At 41.7% G+C, this 14,598-nt stretch overlaps 1 protein-coding gene across 2 annotated transcripts in view; it reads right to left on the reverse strand.

Annotated features, from left to right (window-relative positions):
• LOC120860906 (dual specificity mitogen-activated protein kinase kinase 1) overlaps window positions 1-14,598 on the reverse strand; it is a 73,590-nt gene that overhangs the window by 47,473 nt on the left and 11,519 nt on the right. The window lies entirely within an intron of this gene.

Consider the following 14,598-nt stretch of genomic DNA (forward strand, 5'->3'; position numbering starts at 1 on the left):
TGCATGCCTTCAACTTAACGCAATGTTATAAGTCAATTATATCTCGACAAAACATAAAAACTCTCAAGTCAAAAAATTTTTAAGAAGTGGCCCTAACACACCAGCCTAAAATGCCTGAGGATGTTGTTTATGGTTTAGCAATAAACTGCAGCCTAGCATCTTAGTTTCTAAAAATGCCATCAGAATACTTGTTTTACTATTTAAACATTTAAAATACATTCAAGATATCACAGTTTAACCAGAATGCAATTTAAGTGTGCAACTTTTGGGGTCAAATTCACCAATAATCCGCTCATGCAAAGCAGACATTTAGAGAAGTAAAGAATTCTAGTTTGATGAAACGATCGACAAGGGGTTAATATATAAAATATACAAACATCTCATATGACTCAACATCAAAAAAACAAACAACCCAATCAAAAAACGGGCAAAAGACCTAAGCAGACATTTCCTGAAAGAAGACACAGAAATAGCTAAAAGGCACATGAAGAGACGCTCAGTGTCGCTGATAGTTGAAGAAATACAGATCAAAACCACAATGAGACATCACCTCACGCTGGTCGGAACAGCTACGCACAGAAGTCTATAAATAATAAACGCTGGAGAGGCTGTGGAGAAAAGGGAACCCTACTGCACCACTGCTGGGAACAGGAACCGAGGCAGCCACTGTGGAAAACAGTATGGAGGTGCCTTAAAAACAAAAAATAAAGCTACCTTATGAGGCAGCAATTCCACTTCTGGGTATACATCTGGGAAAAAGAAAACTCTAATTTGAAAACATACATCCACTTCAATGTTCACAGCAGCACTATTCATAATAGCCAAGACAAGGAAGCAACCCCAGCGCCCACCAACAGGCGACTGGCTTAATTAAGAACATGTGGTGCCCGTATACAGTGGAAGATTACTCAGCCACAGAACGGAATGAAACGCGGCTGCGTGCAGCAACACGGATGGTCCTAGAGAATATCATGCTTAGCGGAACAGATCAGACCAGAGGAAGACAAATATCATATGACATCACTTATATGTGGAATCTAAAAAATTATACAAATGAATCTAATACAAAACAGAAATTGATTCACAGATATAGAGCAAGGGGGACAAATTAGGAGAGACGAACAGAAATACATAAAATAGAAAAGCAACAGGACTTACTACCTATAGCACAGGAAATTATACCCAATATTTGTAAAAACTTATGATGGAATATAATTGTCAAAAAACCAAATCACCGCACTGTATACTTGAAACTAACACAATATTGTAAGTCAACTATACATCAACCTAAAAGAAATTTTAGTTTGCAATCATAACAGAAATAGAGTCAAGAACTGCACAACTCAGAAGATACTGGTTTCCTTGAGAGGATGTAGAAACCTGAAGTCTAAAAACCACTGAGTTCAACTTTCCAACTCCTTGGAAGCCCACTGGGGAATTCTCTTTTAGATAATTAACTCTTGTTATCTGTTTCAAAGACTGGCTCAAAGAAGCCTTTGATAGTACAGTCAAATTGAGTCCATCTTGCATACCAGCTCATTTTAAGGACAGAAGCGTTTCTCTCCTGTTAAACCGCAGTCCTGCAGCCAATTCCTAAACCCAACACTGACTCATATTATTGCTATCTATGCAATACATTAATAAATGAGAGTTGCTTTTCCAGCTATGCTTGAAGTTCACCAAATTCAGTTTGGCTATCTCATTTCATATATACATTACTGAATCCCTGAGGGCTTTTTTATTTGCAGAATTGCACCCTCTGTCAATAATTTACCTCCAATGTATAACCACAGTCTTAACAAAAGACACCAAGATTGTGGAAATAACCCTGAACTTGAAATCAAGAGGTCTAGAGCCTCCATCAACTCTGCTGGTAACTGATCATCTAACCTTGAATAAGCACTCTCACATGCATTAAATGGAAACATACTCTTGTCCTGTGTTACAAAAGACTGTTATGAACACAGTGAGAATGTGTTCTGAGACAAACAGCTGGCCACATTAACGAGATGCTTTTCTAAAATAAACAAAATTACGTTTCCTCTAACTTATTCTTGGTTACAAAAAAAGTGTGATTGTGGATGACACCTCACATTAATTGTGAATCCTCAAAGAGCATTAAAGAATACATGAATGACCAAAATTAGAAACAAAATCTACTAAGACAGTACTCCACGGCACATGCAGTCAGTTCAGTCGCTAGTCGTGTCCGACTCTTTGCAACCCCATGGACTGCAGCACTCCAGGCCTCCCTGTCCTTCACCATCTCCCGGAGCTTGCTCAAACTCATGTCCATCAAGACAGTGATCCCATCCAACCATCTCATCCTCTGTTGTCCCCTTCTCCTCCTGCCTTCAATCTTTCCCAGCATCAGGGTCTTTTCTAATGAATCAGTTCTCCACATCAAGTGGCCAAAGTATTGGGAGTTTCAGCTTCAGCATCAGTCCTTCCGATGAATATTCAGGACCGATCTGCTTTAGGATTGACTGGTTTGATCTCCTTGCAGTCCAAGGGACTCTCAAGAGTCCTCTCCAACACCACAGTTCAAAAGCATCAATTCTTCGGTACTCAGCTTTCTTTATGGTCCAACTTTCACAACCAATACATGACCACTGGAAAAACCATAGCTTTGACTAAACAGACCTTTTTTGGCAAAGTAATGTCTCTGCTTTTGAATATGCTGTCTAGGTTTGTCATAGCTTTTCTCCCAAGGAACAAACATCTTTTAATTTCATGGCTGCAGTCACCATCTGCAGTGATTTCAGAGCCCAAGAAAATAAAGTCTGTCACTATTTTCATTGCTTCCCCATCTATTTGCCATTTAGTGATGGGACCTGATGCCATGATCTTAGTTTTCTGAATGTTGAGCTTTAAGCCAGCTTTTTCACTCTCCTCTTTCATGTTTATCAAGAGGCTCTTTAGCTCCTCTTTGCTTTCTGCCATAAGGGTGGTGTCACCTGCATATCTGAGGTTACTGATATTTCTCCCAACAATCTTGATTCCAGCTTGTGTTTCATCCAGCCTGGAGTTTCATATGATGTACTCTGCATATATGTTAAATAAGCAGGGAGACATTATACAACCTTGATGTACTCCCTTCCCAATTTGGAACCAGTCTATTGTTCCATGTCTGGTTCTAACTGTTCCTTCTTGACCTGCATACAGATTTCTCAGGAGGCAGGTAAGGTGGTCTGGTTTTCCCATCTCTTTAAGAATTTTCCACAGTTTGTCGTGATCCACACAGTCAAAGGCTTTGGCATAGTCAATAAAGCAGAAGTAGATGTTTTTCTGGAACTCTGTTGCTTTCTCGATTATCCAACAGATATTTGATCTCTGGTTCCTCTGCCTTTTCTAAAACCAGCTTGAACATCTGGAAGTTCTTGGTTCATGTACTGTTGAAGCCTCCCTTGGAGAATTTTGAGAATGAATGACCAAGATTACAAAACAAAATCTACCAAGACAGTACTCCACTGCACATTAAACTTGAGTTATTAGATGTAGAGAAAAACAAGACAGCAAAACCAGCCTTACGAAGCATTCTTTGGACCTTGGTCGCTTTGGGTTAAAATTCTGCAGTTTCTGCCTGGCATTCAAAAGAAAAGCATGCTCTTACTGCAGCAGATAAAAAAGATTTGTCCACCAGGTTCTTCCTCTTCACTTCTCCCCACCCACTTCCTTTTCTTCCAAAGGAGAAAGGCTCTCATTTACTCACTGGTTTGCCACATCCTGCCTCAGAAGCTACTTCCTAGGAGCTGCCTGGGCTATTCTGAGAGGAGTTTTAACTCCTCAGGCCCTAAGATATTTATGGCATCCCTGCCCACTATCTATCATTTACAGTCTAGTAACTAGACTCTACTTGATCAGATAATTAATATTCCCAACTTTTCTTCATACTGGTTTGGACTAAGCACTTTACCTACCACAGAGTCAGGCAGGGGCCATATCTCTTGGCCCTATCTGGGGTTCCAACTAGCCCAGCTTTGTTTAATAGTAAAAAAAGAACACAGTAGAAATGATTCAAGCATTAAGTATCAAGAAACTCAATGCACATAACAGTGCATTTGGTATCAGAGAAAACCCACTGGAGCCAACCTCCTGTCCCACATGACCTTGGTAAGCTAGCACTGACATTCATGCACACATTTCATGTTTAGAGACTGCCTACTATACGTTGGACCTGGGCTAAAATGGGGCATCAAGACTGAAGTCCTGATCTCCAGAAGCTCACAGGGCAGGCAGTGAAACACAACACGTGCGTGTGAAGATCACCACACACCTCACTGCCCTGCCCCAAGAGGTCTGTCTCCTGAGTAGTTCATGGACAGTTCCACTGGAGCTTTTCCGAGGAAGACCACGCAAAGGTTCACGGTCAAGATAATTTCTGACATCAAGCTTCCAGGAGAGGTAGGCTCCCAAACACTGGCAACAAACTTGGATGAGAGAGGTTAAGCAACGAGCCCAATCGACACAGGGGTGCAGGAGTGGAGCCAGGACTGCAAACTCAGCTGTTACACCACCAAACAAGAGCACCCACTAGGAGTCAGAGCAGAGTTTGTATCTGTTGGGGGAGCTAGTCATGGTGTTGAAAGAGGAGCAGGGCATCATTAGCTCCTTTTTCCCCCTTAATTAAAGAGACTTGAGCTCCTCTTAGTAAAGAAAGAACAGAAAAATATAGACATATTTTTAATTAAGAAATGAATAAACACTGACCACCTACTACCTGTGAAACCTATGCAGCGAACTATCATTTGTTGTTACAGTGGGACTTCCTGCTACACACATCACCCAGTGCAGTTCGACGGGCCCCTTCGGCTGGCCAGGCATGGGTGTCCCTCCCAACAGTTCCCACTCAGACAAGGAACAGGCCCACCCCTAACGAGGGAGGACCAGAGACCAGTGGACAACATACTAACTGCTGAGCTCCCAAGCATCCTCAAGTCCCCTAGCAGGAGAACGTAGAACATGGAAGCTTCTACCACAAATGAAAAGCATTTTTTTTTTACATGCCAGATTTGCACCTACTTTACATTTCACTAATCTTTAGCAGTCTAAACACCTGACCTGGATTCTGTATCTGTCTGCCATATTTGAAACATCAAAGCTGGATGACTTCTAGAGCCAAAGAGCCAAATTAACAATAGTTTTTTCACATTTCACTAATCTTTAGCAGTCTAAACACCTGACCTGGATTCTGTATCTGTCTGCCATATTTGAAACATCAAAGTTGGTTGACTTCTAGAGCCAAAGAGCCAAATTAACAATAGTTTTTTCTCTCCCTCCACATATACTTCCCTCTTTTTCTTTTTTCCCAGAAAGTTGAATCCTATTAGTCAAAGCCACTCAGGGTTACCTTTAGACTGCAGCTTACTCTACAGAAATCTGTCAAGACTTCAGCAGCCGTTATCAAAGAAATGTGAAGAGCGACTGTGAGGGTTCACAGGAAATGAACTCACTCTGCACTGGGGGTCCTTTAACAACGAGCAACTGGTCATTTTCCCTCATTTTAAACTGAACATATAGACTCTGACCTACTTGTAAGACAGATCGAAGGGCAGGCATTGGGACAGGGCAGAACCCAGCCCCACTCTAAAGAGCAGAGGCCTTCGATCTCGATTCAGGTCTTCACCAGCTGACCCACACCAAGTACGCTTCCTAGCCTCTCTGGACCTCAGTCTGTTCATGATACATCAGGAGACTGAATTCTCAAAATCTTTTCCACATCTAATATATAAGGACAGACAGGTGGCTGTGCTTGGAGGAGAAGGAATGAGACGTGCTAGTGGTGAAAAGGATGATTAATATAACATGATGCTATCCTGGGTCCAGAAATAGCCTGGCTTAGTGCTGCCTTCACCTTATCAGCCTAGATTTATTAGGGGGTGGGAGGGCTGGTAGGTGGGAATCACAGTCACCTACAGTGAAATTAAACCCTTTTCCCAAATTCTGCTGAAGTTATGATTTATCCAGAATGTTAGAGAACTTACCAACAGTATGAAACCATGTTACTGAAATTATATTACTGCACAAACTTAACTTTTCCCCAAATGCGATCTGCAGAGAGGATGCAAAGCTGACAATCCTATGTCTGTGGCCATCTGTCCTAGCCCAGTCCCTGGAGAGGCGTGGGGGGAGAGTGTGAAAAGCCACAGGTGCCACCAATGTCACATATCCATCAAAGAGCCCAGCATTTGCTGGGGATAAGTGTTCAGCTCAGCATGCAAAAGAGGCTTGCCAATCCATCCAGCCCCAAACACTCCCTGCGCCTTCCTCTGTGCCAGGCATGCGACTCAGGACCACCTCAGAATGCCACTGCCAGTTTCTTCACTGGGCTCTGTAGTGACTAAAAAGGCACTTAGCTGCCTGCGAGACTCACAAATGGCCCTTAACCAGGACCAGTTTCCTCATCTACCTGGTAGAGATAACACACACTGCACCTGCCTCATGTGGTTGAATGAAGAAATAAACAGATGTAAAAACAATAAGGAGCACACAGAGCCTTGCAGAACAAATGCTATGATTACCACCAACACTGCGACCCTCTTGCACCAAGATATTATGAACTGAAAATAGTCAATCACGAATTTGGGTCAAAGTCAGACTTCACAAGGATTAGCCAAGTCTTGACCTTGGGAAAGGAGTGTCTTCTGCCCTCTGCTATCTCAAGGCTTAAGTCATTCAACAGAACTGTACCAAACTAGATGCTAGGAAACAGGATGTGCACTGGAAATAATGATGAATAAGATCCAGTTCCAGACTTCAAGTCCAGTCCAACTGGACAGAGTTACCCAAACAACTGACATGTGATGGGATATGTAGTGCATGCTTTGGATGATGACCACTACCTGGAGTGGGTGGAAGACAAGTCTGTGATGGATTTACGGAAGAGCTAACCTATAAATTGAGCAAGATTAGGATGTCAAGCCTTCCTCAGTGATCAATGCAAAGAAACAGAGGAAAACAATAGAATGGGAAAGACTAGAGATCTCTTCAAGAAAATTAGAGATACAAAGAGAACATTTCATGCAAAGATGAGCTCAATAAAGGACAGAAACGGTATGGACCTAACAGAAGCAGAAGATATTGTGGCAAGAATACATGGAAGAACTATACAAAAAAGATCTTCATGACTCAGATAACCATGATGGTGTGATCACTTACCTAGAGCCAGACATCCTGGAGTGCAAAGTCAAGTGGGCCTTAGGAAGCATCACTACGAACAAAGCTAGTGTAAATGATGGAATTCCAGGTGAGCTATTTCAAATCCTGAAAGATGATGCTGTGAAAGTGCTGCACTCAATATGCCAGCAAGTTTAGAAAACTCAGCAGTGACCACAGGACTGGAAAAGGCCAGTTTTCATTCCAGTCCCAAAGAAAAGGAGTTCCAAACAATGTTCAAACTACCGCACAACTGCACGCATCTCACATGCTAGTAAAGTAATGCTCAAAATTCTCCAAGCTAGGCTTCAAGTGTACATGAACTGAGAATTGCCAGATGCTCAAGCTGGATTTAGAAAAGGCAGAGGAACCAGAGATCAAATTGCCAACATCCGTTAGATCACAGAAAAAACAAGAGAGTTCCAGAATAACATCTACTTCTGCTTCACTGACTACACTAAAGTCTTTGACTATGTGGATCACAACAAACTGTGGAAAATTCTTCAAGAGATGGCAATACCAGACCACCTGACCTGCCTCCTGAGAAACCTGTATGCAGGTCAGGAAGCAATAGTTAGAACTGGACATGGAACAACAGACTTCCAAATTGGAAAGGAGTACGTCAAGGCTGTATATTGTTACCCTGCTAATTTAACTTACATGCAGAGTACACCATGCAAAACGCCGGGCTGGATGAAGCACAAGCTGGAATCAAGATTGTTGGGAGAAATATCAATAGCCTCAGATATGCAGATGACACCATCCTTATGGCAGAAAGCAAAGAGAAACTAAAGAGCCTTTTGATGAAAGTGAAAGAGGAGAGTCAAAAAGCTGGCTTAAAACTCAATATTCAAAAAACTAAGATCATGGTATCAGGTCCCATCACTTCATGGCAGATAGGGAAACAGTGACAGACTTTATTTTCTTGGGCTCTGAAATCATTGCAGATGGTGACTGCAGCCACAAAATTAAAAGACGCTTGCTCCTTTGAAGAAAAGCTATGACAAACCTAGACAGCATATTAAAAAGCAGAGACATCACTTTGCCAACAAAGGTCCATATAGTCAAAGCTATGGTTTTTTCCAATAGTCATGTATGGATGTGAGAGTTGGACCATAAAGAAAGCTGAGTACCGAAGAATTGATGCTTTCGTTCTGTGATGTTGGAGAGGCCTCTTGAGCGTCCCTTGGACTGCAAGGAGATCCAACCAGTCAATCCCAAAGGAAATCAGTCCTGAATATTCATTGGAAGGACTGATGCTGAAACTCCAATCCTTTGGCCACCTGATACAAAAAGCTGACTCGTTAGAAAAGACCCTGATGCTGGGAAAGATTGAAGGCAAGATGAGAAGGGGACGACAGAGGATAACTAGGTTGGATGACATCACCAACTTGATGGGCATGAATTTGAGCAGGCTCTGGGAGATGGTGAAGGACAGGGTGGCCTGGAATGCTGCAGTCCATGGGATTCACAAAGAGTCGGACACGACTGAGAGACTTAACGACCACAAGGATTTCAACATGTACTGAAGGTGGAGAAGGGAATCCCAATAGAAGACATAATATGAGCAGAGGCCAGGGCCCATTGAGGAAGACCTCTGGAAGAAACACGAAGGAGAAGCTGAACCCAAGACCTACCTGGAACTGACCCTCAACATCTGGTTTGAGCCACAGGAAGAAAGGGAAGCCATACCTTTCCTGTATGACAGTGACTACCCCTCCCTATTCCTACACAAACGTGCACACATACACACACACCCTCCCCAGGAAATCCTCTTTAAACTCTTGGAGATGAAAGCTGAGCTTCCTGGGTGGTGCCTGCCAGGCAGATGGCCGCCTCGAGACGCTGGGAGGAGTCTATATTAGGATGTACTGTGACAGTTGTTTCCCAGGCACCTTTTGCAGCCTCCTGTTTCACTGAAAATAATTCTTTTCCTTCCTGCACATCCCCAGATATTGCAAGCATGCCCGGTGTTGTCTCTATTCTAAGTCTGTGTGGATAAAGAACAGCTGAAGAGTCTCATCATTGGAAGTTCTTTGGGAGGTGAGAATTTTCTCTCCTTCTCACCTGATAGAAAATAAGGCACCCTGGGACAGGAATCTAGTCCTGGTCCTTTTCATGAGTCCAGTTAATCATCAAAGAGCAGTTTACACACACCAAGTATCTATGAATCCTTTCTGCTGGGTAGGGATTACTGTGCCCATTTTACAGATGTGGAGACACACTCAAGGATATGAAAAAACTTGCACAAGATCACTGAAAATAGAGGCAGAGTCAAGATTCAAACTCAACTGTGCTGGTTCCAAGGCCTCTCCCCTGAGCCTCACTGTCTCCAGGCTATGTTCACTCAGAAGTCACACTCGTAATTCAAAGCAAAACCTGCTGTGTGACAAGGTCAACTTCTATTAAGGTTTTCTTCTAGTCCTAGATTCTTTATCTACCCCAAAATTAGGACTGCAACAAAGATCTCCAAGATTCTTTTCAACAATAAAATTTAACCTACTTATGATCTACTTAGAACTTGAAAATGGGCCCAGGGGTGACCTATATGGTCATGTGGAGCTCATTACCTAAACCCTGAAAGGTAAGAAGGCATTACCACCAACCACACCTTGCAGGAAAGCAGGCACAGCATGGTCATGTAAATTCAGATCTCACACTTTTGCTCTACACAAGGTACTATTATTCAAAAGTACTGCAGCCTGAAAATTCTGAAGACTTTCAAATCTCTCCGAAAAGGGGGTTGGTCTCTAGATTCAAATGAAACACCTGGGATGGGGGAGCAGAAACATTTGTTCAAAAATCTGATCAGGAAGCTGCGTTCTTCACTGCAGTAACACCAAAGACAAGTACCACTCAGAGGTGAATGTCTTCCTAAGACCATCCTGCTTTTGGGTCTATTGCCTCCAAAACTCTTATAATCCCATCCCCAACTTTCTAGAAATTAGACCCTACTCTAAACAACACAGTTAAGACCTCTGGATGCTCTGCATCCTCCGCCCTCCCCCCGCCCCGCCAATCCCCTGCTCTCAGACAGAAAGACCAGATGTCAGAGCCCCCCAAGATTCCTGCCTCCTGTCTCCACCGCCTTTCAGGTGCTCTCTTGCCCTGCCTCTGTGCTCTCAGGGAAGACGGGCACTCTCCAAGACACCTTGCTATCAGTCAAGTCTGCTTTCTTTGCTGTTTTTTTTTAAATTTTGGCTGTTCTGGGTCGTCTCTGCTGTAGGGGCTTTCCTCTAGCTGTGGTGAGCAGGGGCTACTCTTCATGTCCTTTGTGGGTTTCCCACTGTGGCGGCTCCTCTTGTTGGGGAGCACAGGCTTCAGCAGTTGTGGCGCGAAGGCTCTGTCGTCATGGCTCCCAGGCTCTGGAGCACGGGCTCCATACTGTAGTGCGCAGGCTTAGCTGTTCCACAGCACGTGGGATCCTCCCAGGCCAGGGATCGACCTGGTACCTCCTGCACTGGCGGCAGATTCTCTACCACTGAGTCACCACAGAAGCACCTCAAATTTGCTTTTGATCTCTCTGAGCATACTCATTTATGTGATTTTAACATTTCCTTTGGAAAAAGCCCCAAACTTTAATTTCTCTGTTTCTGAAAGACAATTTTCTAAGCTATGAGTCTGTTAAACTGAAATCAAACATCACATTTAGGCTTCGTAAAAATACTACCCCAGTACAACGCCTTGGTTTTTCTCACAGGTTCATCCCCCAAGCACACACACACACTTTAGACTGTCATTTGAACACTGGAGTATATAATTTAAACGTCTTTAATAGCATCTACTAAAAGAACATTTGCACGTGATTCTTCACTTTATTTCAAAGCTATGCTCCAAACTGAAGCTTTTATTGCATTTAGGACTAAATAGATATATATATATGGATGGCAAATACTGACAATAAAAATCATAAAATTTAAAACACATTCAACACTGATCTTTTCCAATTTTCAGCAAACCTTTTTGTCCATCTCTCAGCCCAGTACCTGATACATATTAGGTATACTAAATATCACTTAAATGAATGTTAATACATCTTAATCTTCTAAACACACAAGTTAGAAATCTATTGTTGTAATTCTGGGCATAATCTAAATCTACTTGACCCTAACACAAATGCCATTGGAATAAACAGCAAATAACAAGCAGCTGCTGGCATTCAAAGTATATATACCTCTGTCATTTGAACTGTTTTGAAGTTGGCCTTATTTGGAAGACAAATGGTTGGCAGCTGCAAGTTCAATTACGAAGTGCTTAGTAGGAAAGCAGAGAAAGAACCAGAAGGAATCAAAGTGCTATTTCATACATTTAGCATGGAATTCCTTTCCAAAAAACATCTTTCATTTCCCTGGGGGAAATTAACCACGAAATGTTCTTTGAACTCGTGAAAACTCAGGACTGTACTTTGGGAGGAAGAATCTAGTTTGAAGCCCAGGCAAAGCTGAGAGAGTAGGAGTCACTGCTTTTGCACATCTCTATTCTGCTAATTTTTTTTTAAGGAAGCGGGTGGAACATAGGAAAAGCTACCAAGCAACCAGCCCAACGGCCTGGAGACACTGAACAAATTAGTTCCTTTGTCCTTCATTTTCTCCTTTGCAAAATAAAGGGGCAAAAATAAATAAGAGTTAAATTGGATAACCGCTGGATACTAACAGATTCTCTGCAATGATGAAAATGTAATCTGTGCTGCCCAGTACAGTAACCACTAGCCACATGTGGCTACTGAGTCCTCCGTGTGGCTAGTATAAATTAGGAACCAATTCTTAACTTTAATTTTAATTCATTAACATTTAAATAGTTACATATGGCTAGTGGATACAGTTCTGGCAAGAGTAGCTCGAAGATGACCTCTAGTATTTTATGCGATCTTTGGAGGGCTATGTGGGAAGAGCTTGAGTGTTAGAGCAAGACAGACCTGGGTTCCAAACTTAGCTCCACCATTTACTATTAGGCAAACATGCAAATTCCTGAACCTCATTTTCCTTATCTGTGTAACAATATTATGACCCTTCTTGCCAAATTTTAGTGCAAGTTTAAGATAATGGATGAAACAGATCAGCAAGTTCCTCCCTCAGTGGTAGTTTTTTTTCAGTTACGATGTCCTTCAGGGATAAAGTTTTATGTCTTTTGCCTTTATCCTATCTTTTGCCTTTCCTAATCTAGGACCCATACTTGATTGCTCCGTACCTGGGCCCTACAGATGCAGCTCTTGTTTTTCAAGAAAGCCACTTGCTCAGGAATTGTTACAGATCTTCAGCAAGGGGTGAGCCTCCAGTAACCCAAGTCTTCTGTGTCTCCGGAACCGCTAATTTCCGCTTATCCTGTGTCCCCTCCACCTCGCATGCCACCTCACATTTCAGGAATTCACAAAACCCTTCCCCCTGATTGCCTATCAAGCTGAAACTTTGTTCAGTGCAACCAAAACACCTGTTGGTGGTTTTTTGGTACTTTCCTCGCTAACTCTCCCCTTGACTTCCCCTAATAAATATTTTATAACTACTTTTTTATTTGTAAATGCTTCAGGACTGCCTTTTTACAAGCTGCATGTATGGCTAACCCTGCACTAATTTAGTAACCAAAATAAAATAAGGCAAAAAGACGACTATGTTTTGGAAGTGTTCCAGTAAAATAATATAAGTGTTGCACTCTCTATCTAATATAATGTGTTATGAGCCTTGTCCAACATTCTGCTGGTCCTTCTTTTGGTGAACAGAACTCTTATGTGGCTCCAATGTCCAAGTTTTATCAGTGGACACAAAGGGATGCCTACGATAAGCAGGATGTATTTTCTACTGTTAATAATTACTGGAATGGTAAACTACCCTCCTCTTGTTTTTCTAGCATTCCACAGACTCAGAAAGAGGGAAAGAGACAGAGGAGGTGAAATACAGGCTAGCATTTTGGTAGGATTTCAATCTGGATTTGAGTGAGCCATTAGACAAAAGGTTTATAGTTAGCTTAGAAATCCTGCTAACTTCTGAGGCCTCCCCAACAAGGACATCCTTGAAGGATTATTTACTGAAGGAAGATATGAAATCAAATAGGGCAAATAATTTCAACTCGGAACTCTCAAATGTGGTGAGGGTCTAATCTAATTAAAAAAAAATAATAACCTGGAAATTTAAGTTCTAACTCAATAAAGAAACGTAATGAACCTGGATCCAGTCAACATGTCAGTACAAAATTGTGATTGATTAGTCATGTCTTCTCCTTACAACTCCCCAAGTTTCAAGATTTAACCAGAATCTGGAACCTATGCAGATCATTCACTCAACTCAGTTGTTCTCCTTTGTCTGAAAAGTAAATGTGCTTAAGAGCATCTGAAATTCTGAACCTTTCTTGGGTAACAGTGTGAACTCAAAATAGGTCAATTCTAGAAAGGCATTCATTTCACAGGACTTCTGTCTGTGGTTATTCTGAAAACCACTGCTTTAAAAACTGACATTATGAAGCTTAAAAATAGGCCCTCCTACTAAGGATCCTGAACAAAAATAAAATATCCTTTCCTCCCTCCATTTCCTCACTCCCTTTTTCCTCAAACACCTTAGTTGAGTGGTGATATAGAGAGATATCCTTTTCCAGAGTTTCAGATTATTACCTGAAAAGAGGTTTATAAAAATTTTTTAAGAAGACTGGGTAAAATTACCAAAATTCAGTTTGGGGTAAACTTAGAAATTTTTCAGACCAAGTAAGCATACCAAATTAAAATATGTCTGAGTTGGGATAAAATTTCAGGTACCTTCTTTAACTCCAGCTGTGTGAGCTCCCAGCAAGCTCCTTCCCCTCTCCGGGTCTGGTTTCCTTATACTGCAAAAGGAGCACAGGGCTAGGGGATCTGTAAAAACCCTGCCAGCCCTAACAAGCGCTGCTTCTAGAAAGCTGGACAGCTGCTTCCTATTTTCACAACTCTTTGGAAAGAGCAGAAAAGCCCCTAGCCCCGAAGGTTCCTGGGAAGCCTCATTAGTTTCAAATGTTCCCCTGGGACACAGGAACCGCTGTTGAGGGCAAAGCAAGTTGAGATGGCTATAAAATAGAAATGGTGTTGAGAGGGAAAAACTGAGTTACGTTTTGCAGATGACACTAATAAATCTAGAAATACTGATATTCAGTCAGAAGTCACTAGATACAATAAATGAATTTAACAAAGCTTCAGGATATAAACAATTCATAAAAATCAAATCACAGTCAAGATGGAATACACAAATTAGAAAATGTCCAATCACAACAGCATCAAAATGTTAGGTATTTGAAATATTAACTCAGGACACAAGAGGATTATTCAAAAGAAACTATAACACCATAATAGAAAAAGAGGGGGAGACATTATACACCATGACAATTTTGAAAGTTTTCTTTAACCCTACCCAATTTAAGGAAAAAAGAAAAAAAAAGGACTCAAAAGTATGTAAGAGTTAAAAATAAATTTTAGAAATAGATTTTAAA

The sequence above is a fragment of the Oryx dammah genome, unplaced genomic scaffold (assembly GCF_014754425.2).
Source record: "Oryx dammah isolate SB20612 unplaced genomic scaffold, SCBI_Odam_1.1 HiC_scaffold_11209, whole genome shotgun sequence".
In the NCBI taxonomy this organism is placed as follows: domain Eukaryota; kingdom Metazoa; phylum Chordata; class Mammalia; order Artiodactyla; family Bovidae; genus Oryx; species Oryx dammah.